Here is a 10,032-nt window from a genome sequence, read left to right on the forward strand (position 1 = left end):
TCTCTCATTCATTCTCAGTGTCTCTCTCTCATTCATACTCAGTGTCTCTCTCTCATTCATTCTCAATGTCTCTCTGTCATTCCTTCTCTCTCTCTCAGTGTCTCTCTCTCATTATTTCTCTCTCTCTCATTCATTCTCAGTGTCTCTCTCTCATTCATACTCAGTGTCTCTCTCTCATTCATTCTCAATGTCTCTCTGTCATTCCTTCTCTCTCTCTCTCAGTGTATCTCTCTCATTATTTCTCTCTCTCTCATTCATTCTCAGTATCTCTCTCTCAGGGTGTGGTCGTATTGGGAAAGTCATAACAAGCCCTTTTCCCACCGGCTATATGAAAGTTTCATGACAGATAACTTACCTTGAGGAATGTTTTGGTTATTATATTTTATTTATTTGTTTTTATGTTTGTTTGGATTTAAAATCTATTTTAAACTTTGGTATTAATTTTCTTTTATTGTATTTTGTTATTTTTATTAACATCATGTGTGTCTGAAACACTTGATCCATGAATACACACACACACACACACACACACACACACACACACACACACATTTATTTACTGGCTAAAGTCAAGATGGATTGAAAACTCAATCGTCTGTGTTTGAGTTTTTGTCATATGTTCATGATGAAAGACAAAAGTCAGAGAAACACTTTGATGCTTCTTTACGTCACTGGAATCACAATCACTAGAAAAAGTCAAAGTCTGTTTAAAAGCTGAAATTCTTAAAAAAAGAAATGCTGGCATGAGTAGTGCAGGATACTTTTATTAATATTTCTTTAAAAACAAAACAATAAAACAATTGTGTTTTAAATAGGGCTGTTGGTGTAACACATTTATTCAGTGCAATAAATTATATAAAAAAATTAAGTGTAAAAAATGAACACAATTAATCATGTCCCCAGACTGTAATGATGAATATCGCCACAGTGCCATCAAAGCAATTCAAGCTTGAAGTCCCATCTGTTTTCTGCAGGTGTACAGAGAACAAAACACACACGGCTCGAAGAACACGTCCCCATCGTGTGCTGTCACTGGTGTCAGAGCACATTTCTGAACACACGGATCTCGAAACAGGTTTTTCTAAGTCTCAAACTACGTTTGAACCTAAAACCGCTGTGTTTAATATCTTTCAAGTGACACGGTTTCATTTCACCTAATGCAAGCTGTTACAAAGGGGAAAGAGCACGGATAAAACACTTGTTGGTTTTTTGCTAATTTATTCAGACGTATCAGTTATCTGTACACGTCAATCATATTTATATCATTGGGACCATGTTTAATTCATAACACCCAGACTGTATAAAGGTATGTCATGTAACACACTGAAATAAATAAAAAAGCACTATATTGTCAATATGTAGTATGTTTAATGTGTATATACTAATGTCAGTCAATAAACAACAGATCATAACATTATAAAGTACAGACTTTATTCACACCACCAGACTACAATGTAAACTTATTATTCATATACACTTAAATGTCTCAGTTGCTTTCTGTGTAAAAGAAGCTCTTATGATCATCACAGAAGTTTTTGAACACTATGACTAAATCAGACCAGAAAACAACAGAAAAACATTTGTAACTTCTGAATGAGAGATGTTTACGGTGATACCGCTGGGCGTGTTCTCGCTATCACACATCAGACTCGCCGGTGTACAGGGATGAATCATGGATAAAATATCTTTAAATGTCCTCAAGGTTCAATTTGGCAATATTTGTGCTGTCTTCAGACCTATATGAACTTTTCCTGGGACCTGATATGAATCAAAAGCTATTTTTGATGTTTTTCTTGATATCGTTCCATGGATGTTTTTATATTCACCACCATTGTTTCCTCTCGCTGATGTTCACAAATATGGCGGCTGCAAAGAAATAGTGATGTCACTGAAAGAGGTCAATAAATGTTTTTATTGCACAGTTCTCTGGAATACTCTATTCTGATTGGTCAATGGCACCATCTAGTGGTCTGATATTTCTGAGGAACAACCGCACATCCACGTATCAGACCACTCATCTGGGTATTACAAATCATCTTTCCTGATTCTCGGATCACTGTGTGATCTCTACAAGTAAGATAATAAAATAATTTAAACTCAAATCAATGTTTCATGTGCATTTATTTATTTATTTGTCGTTGTCTTGTAATAAGCTGGAAAATGAGTAAGATGTTAATTAATTACAAAGTAAAAACCAACAGAACTCCGATGCAAACCGGAGGTGTATTTCAGCTGTTCAGTGATTTATTTCTTCTCACATAATAACATAATTTCAAATCAAGTCAATATTTTATATTCATGTATTTATTTATTTGGTTAGTAGTCATGTAATAAGCGGGATAATGTACAGTCAGCTGGTTGTTATCACAAAATAAACCCCTTGAGAATGATACAAGAGTCTCCGCTTCACGTCGGGGTTCTGATCATCCTGTCGGGGTTTATTGTGCGATAACAACCGGCTGACTGTACATTATCCCTTACTAAAATAATTATAAAATCAAATTGTACTCAAAGATTATATTTCTACAAACTTGAAGCACGTGTTTTAACCCTAACACACACACACACATTCACACACACACACACACACACACACACACACACACACACACACACACACACACACACACACACATTCACACACACACACATTCACACACATACACATACACCCTATTAAGAAGACAAGAAAAGATTTTCAAAATGTTGTTTGACCAGATTTCACCTGCAGGACAGAACACACACACACAGACACAAACACACACAAACACACACATTCACACACACACACATACAAACACACACTTACACACACACACACACACACACACACACAAACACACACACACAAACATTCACACACACATACACACACACACACACATACACACACACACACTATTGAGAAGACAAGAAGAGATTTTCAAAATGTTGTTTGACCAGATTTCACCTGCAGGACAGAACACACACACACGTTTGGAATTTTCACTGACTTCTATTGTTTTTATACTGAATTGATTGAACTGCTTTCTCTGTTGGACTGTTGATTGATTTCATCTTTAACAGCTTGAATAAAGATCATAACGGCTTAAACTCATGCTTGTGGCAGGACTTTCTGGTTCTCAAAAGATGATATTGTGTGTGTGTGTGTGTGTCTGTTTGATGTATCTGACAGGGTTTTTGATTCTTGCATGTTTGTGATGAAATCCAGATGGGAATGTTTTTGACACTCCCATATTCTGTTCAAACTCATGTTCACGCACACACACGGATGACAATTCAAACATTTTTCAACCACTCCCATCTTTCTTTCTCTCTCTCTCTCTCTCTATCACACACACACACACAAATACTGCACACGTGCGCACACACACACACACACAGACACACACACACACACACACATGTTGGTGCAGCTATCATTATGAGGACTCTCCATAGACATAATGATTTTTATACCTTACAAACTATAGATTCTATCCCCTAACCCTACCCCTAAACCTAACCCTCACAAAAAACTTTCTGCATTTTTACATGTTCAAAAAAGCATACATTACTGTGGAAAAGTCTTAGGTACATAAGATGTTTCACAAAAGCATTTGTCTTAAGATGGTTATTTATATCTTCAGCTTTAGTTGTGTCAATAGGAAATATAAACGTTAGACTCCCAAACATTCCTTTTGCATATAGAAAAGATTAGAACAGAAGAACAGGGAGCCCTGCAACAGATGTCATGACCCCCACAGAGCCCCCCACTGAACATTGTGTCAGTCTGAGATTACATAAAGAGACAGAAGCAATTGAGACAGCTGAAATAGACAGAAGAACAGGGAGCCCTGCAACAGATGTCATGGCCCCCACAGACCCCCACTGAACATCGTGTCAGTCTGAGATTACATAAAGAGACAGAAGCAATTGAGACAGCTGAAATAGACAGAAGAACAGGGAGCCCTGCAACAGATGTCATGGCCCCCACAGAGCCCCCAGTGAACATTGTGTCAGTCTGAGATTACATAAAGAGACAGAAGCAACTGAGACAGCTGAAATAGATAGAAGAACAGGGAGCCCTGCAACAGATGTCATGACCCCCACAGAGCCCCCCACTGAACATCGTGTCAGTCTGAGATTACATAAAGAGACAGAAGCAATTGAGACAGCTGAAATAGACAGAAGAACAGGGAGCCCTGCAACAGATGTCATGGCCCCCACAGAGCCCCCACTGAACATTGTGTTAGTCTGAGATTACATAAAGAGACAGAAGCAATTGAGACAGCTGAAATAGATAGAAGAACTGTGGAGAATTCTCCAAGAAGCTTGAACATCTATCTGCAAACAACCAAGAAAAACTGTGTCCAGGTGTATCTAGGAGAATTGGGGCTGTTTTAAAGGCAAAGGTGGTCACACCAAATATTGATTTAGCTTGTTTATGTTTACTGGACTTTGTTTGACATTAAGTGATAAATGAAAACTATTTATGGCATTATTTTTGAAGACATCCTCACTATGCAACATTTTTCACAAGTGCCTAAAACTTTTGCACAGTACTGTGGTTTTTTAAGCGATTTGAATTATGGCGACACTAGAAATGTCCTCATAAACCACATTTATACCCTTGTAATTACCAGTTTGTAACATAAAAAAAGTCCTCGTAAACCACTTAAACTTGCCCACACACTCACACACACACACACACACACACACACACACACACACTAGCATACACACACACACACACATACACACTGCACGCACACACACACACACACACACACATACGCAGATTACTGTCTGTCACATCAAATCACACCACATCACCACACCACTTCATTACACCACATCACCACATCTCACCACGCCACACCAACATAACACATCACATCACCACACCACGTCACCACACCACATCACCACACCACCACATCACTACACCACACCACATCACACCACACCATACCACACCACACCACATCACCACATCATTACACCACACCACATCACACCACACCATACCACACCACACCACATTACCACATCACTACACCACACCACACACCACCCATACCACACCACACCCATACCACACATCACACCCACATTACCACATCACTACACCACACCACATCACACCACACCATACCACACCACACCACATTACCACATCATTACACCACACCACATCACACCACACCATACCACACCACACCACATCACCACATCACTACACCACACCACATCACACCACACCATACCACACCACACCACATTACCACATCATTACACCACATCGCCACATCTCACCACACCACACCACCACACCACATCACCACACCACATCACCACATCACTACACCACATTACCACACCACCACATCACATCACCACATCACTACACCACACCACATCACATCACCACACCATCACACCACATCACCACACCACACCACATCACCACACTACACCACATCACATCACATCACCACATCACTACACCACACCATCACACCACGTCACCACACCACACCACCACAACACATCACCACACCACATCACCACATCACTACACCACATTACCACACCACCACATCACCACATCACTACACCACATCACCACACCACCACAACACATCACCACACCACATCACCACATCACTACACCACATTACCACATTACCACATTACCACATCACCACATCACATCACCACACCATCACACCACATCACCACACCACACCACATCACCACACCACATCACCACACTACACCACACCACCACATCATATCACCACATCACTACACCACACCACATCACATCACCACACCATCACACCACATCACCACACCACACCACATGACCACACCACATCACCACACCACACCACACCATACCACCACATCACATCACCACACCACATCACCACACCATACCACCACATCACATCACCACATCACTACACCACATCACCACACCACCACAACACATCACCACACCACATCACTACACCACATCACCACACCACCACATCACTACACACACCACATCACACCACACCACACCACATCACACCACCACACATCACCACACCACATCACACCACAGCACATGACACCACCACACATCACCACATCACACCACATCACACCACCACATCACATCACCACATCTCACCACATCACACCACCACACCACACATCACACCACCACACATCACCACATCACACCACCACACATCACCACCACACATCACCACCTCACCACATCACACCACCACACATCACCACCACACATCACCACATCACACCACCACACATCACCACCACACATCACCACATCACACCACCACACAACATCACACACCACACATCACCACATCTCACCACATCACACCACCACACATCACCACCACACATCACCACATCACACCACCACACCACACAACATCACACCACCACACATCACCACATCACACCACCACACATCACCACATCACACCACCACACATCACCACACCACAACACATCACCATACCACCACATCACCACCACACCACACAACATCACACCACCACACATCACCACTCCACACCACACATCACACCACCACACATCACCACCACACATCACCACATCACACCACCACACAACATCACACCACATCACACCACCACATCACACCACCACACCACACATCACACCACCACACATCACCACCACACATCACCACATCACACCACCACACAACATCACACCACATCACACCACCACACATCACCACATCTCACCACATCACACGACCACACATCACCACATCACACCACCACACATCACCACATCACACCACATCACACGACCACACATCACCACATCACACCACCACACCACACAACATCACACCACCACACATCACCACACCACATCACACCACCACACATCACCACATCACACCACCACACATCACCACCACCACATCACTATACCAAATCACCACACCACATCATACCACCACATCACATCACCACATCACACCACCACACATCACCACCACCACATCACTATACCAAATCACCACACCACACCATACCACCATCACATCACCACATCACTACACCACATCACCACACCACACAACATCACACCACCACACATCACCACATCACACCACCACACATCACCACCACCACATCACTATACCAAATCACCACACCACATCATACCACCACATCACATCACCACATCACTACACCACATCACCACACCACACAACATCACACCACCACAACACACTGCTCATATCAGTCAATACTTATACACACACACTGTATAAGGCTGATTATGTTATGGGAAAGGAAGAGATTTTGTATTTATCAGTAACTTAAGTTAATAGAAATGTAGCATGCATTACTTATTTTAAAAATCAGGTATTATTATGTGTTAGATAGTATTTCTCATCATTTTAAATGACTCAGTGACTAAAAATCTGCCAATAAATCAACATGAAATACATAAATAGAGACAATGCTGTCTGTTTTTAAGCTTAATCTAAAACTCAGGTCAATATTGTATTAGGCAGTCAAGTTCTGTTTAAAAAACACTTTTATCTTTTAGTTGGAGTAACACATGTCTCTTCAGTCTGAACAATTCATTTGTATTATATATTTAGGTTCTAATTTATTGATGTTCTTATTGTGTTACAGCTTTTTTAAGCAAAGCACCTTGAGCTACTAGTATAAAGCTTTATCAGTCAAGTTTATCATTATAGTTTCTTCTGATTTAGCAGGATATAAAATGGACGCTTTTAAAGCTAAGAAGATAACAAGTGTTGCTATGCAACTGAACATGAGTTGTGAGTCACTGCACCCAGTGTGATTGTGTGTTCTGCTGGCCTCTAGCGGTCACACTGATGCACTGCACACATTTACAGTGATATTACACTTCAGTCACATGCTTTCATTTATAACTGCATCATTTAGATTTATTTTATGTCTCTGTTAAGTAGCTTGAGGGGTTAGAGTTTGAGTTTGAGGTGAGTGGCATGTAGTTAAGCGGGTTGGTAAAGTTAAGCTAGTTGTTCGCAATGAACTCAATTTTCACTTGAGCTTCAGGCCCCGTGCACACGATTTCCATTGGCTGCTCACAGACCATCATATACTACTCAATTAGATGGCGATATAGGGGCAGATGACCACCCCCCCTTTTTCTCTTGACCATAGATGGCACTAACTCTCATCTCAATACCTTTATTGAATGTCTGTGCTCCTCTTAATCTTGATATTTCATCTGAATATCAACATTTGTGAGATTTATTGCTTCCAAACAGTTTGGAGGTTAAATGATCTAATTTTTAGTCATTGGAAAATACTGATCTGTGACATTATATTATGTTGGATACTAAAAGTAAAGTATTTCGATTTTTGGAGTAAATGTTGTTTTTATTTTGAAGTGACAAGGTAAATTTAGACCCTTAGTCCCCCAAAGAATATCTTTGACTGGGATTCTGTTATTTGATTTGCCTGTCATTGTTTAGTTATTCAATTATTCAACTAAATTGTGAAAATAAACAATTACATAAAATATTTGATTTTATATTTTACTTTAAATTTCAAAAATACATTATTAAGAATGATAACAGATGTATTTTATTCATTCTGTAGTGACCCCCTGGAACAAGTTCACCCAGTAGTGGGGTAAGATGGCCCCTTTTCATTATTTTTAATTTTGTGCTATGACAAAAAATATTAGCAAATGTTTCTATTTATTTCCTTTGATAATATGTTGGATGATGCATCATCATCCCGTACATGCTAAAAGTTTATCTATATATGTTACAATTCAAAAGTAAATGAACATTGTTCTTAAGTGGCGTGTCTTACCCCATCTTACCCTACCCTTCAATTGGAGTCTGAAATATCATAATTACGAGTTCCCAGCAGTAACGCTGTTAAAGGATTAGTTCACGCAAAATAAAAATTCTCTCATCATTTACTCGCCCTCATGCCATCCCAGATGTGTATGAATTTCTTTCTTCTGCAGAACACAAATGAAGATTTTTAGAAGAATATTTCAGCTCTGTAGGTCCATACAATGCAAGTGAATGGGTGCCAAATTTTTGAAGCTTCAAAAAGCACATAAAGCCATCATAAAAGTAATCCATTTGACTACAGTGGATTAATTAATGTCTTCTGAAGCGAAACACTGGATGTGTGTAAGAAATGAATATTTAAAACTTTTTTTAATAATCATATAATCATACATAGATGCCTCATTTGGCTGGTTTGGATGCGTCCAATGCAGCACCATCTTGTAACGGTGAACAAGGGGAACGGTTTGAAATGGTTTGAATGCAAGTGAGTGAGTGGAGGAGATGTCTTAGACCGAGCTCCTTGCTCAGACCACTCAGTGTTTGTGTGGAAGCAGTATCGCGGTCCATAGAAACAGCTGCTAATAAGGGATCTACATATGAATATCTATACAGAGGAGGCTTACACGATTACATCATGTGAGAGGCAGTAGAATAGGATTTCAATTATTTATAATTTAACTTTTAAGCCCACAGAAGTGTGTAACATTTCTTCTTTTTAACAAGCCTATCAAAAGTGTAATCGGGTGAAATTAAACAATATAAATACCACACACTCTTGTACTGGGGACTTAATGTCACCGAACTGTAGGAATGATCCATTTATACAGGTGTTCCTGTGAGAGATGCTGCTTTATATCGAAAAACAGCTTAGACGGACGCAAAAGCGCGTTCAGTGCAAAGTCGTCCGTGTTAAAACAGCCGATATCTCACACAACTCACTTCCATAAATAACCTCAGTCGATGATGCGGCAGCAATGGTTGTCAGGGGTGGGGAATGGTAGAATTTAAGTGATAATGCACCAATTATAACAAAGAATCGCCAGTTTCACAATATAGCATCCAATACAGTTAAAGCGAAACTAACACAGTAGATTATGGACTTCTAAAGCAGCAAACCAATTGGGTATACCAAGGGTATATTGATCCTTAGAAGTTTTTATACACAAACAGCCCTG

The sequence above is a fragment of the Myxocyprinus asiaticus genome, chromosome 13 (genome assembly GCF_019703515.2).
Source record: "Myxocyprinus asiaticus isolate MX2 ecotype Aquarium Trade chromosome 13, UBuf_Myxa_2, whole genome shotgun sequence".
NCBI classification, from domain to species: Eukaryota; Metazoa; Chordata; class Actinopteri; order Cypriniformes; family Catostomidae; genus Myxocyprinus; species Myxocyprinus asiaticus.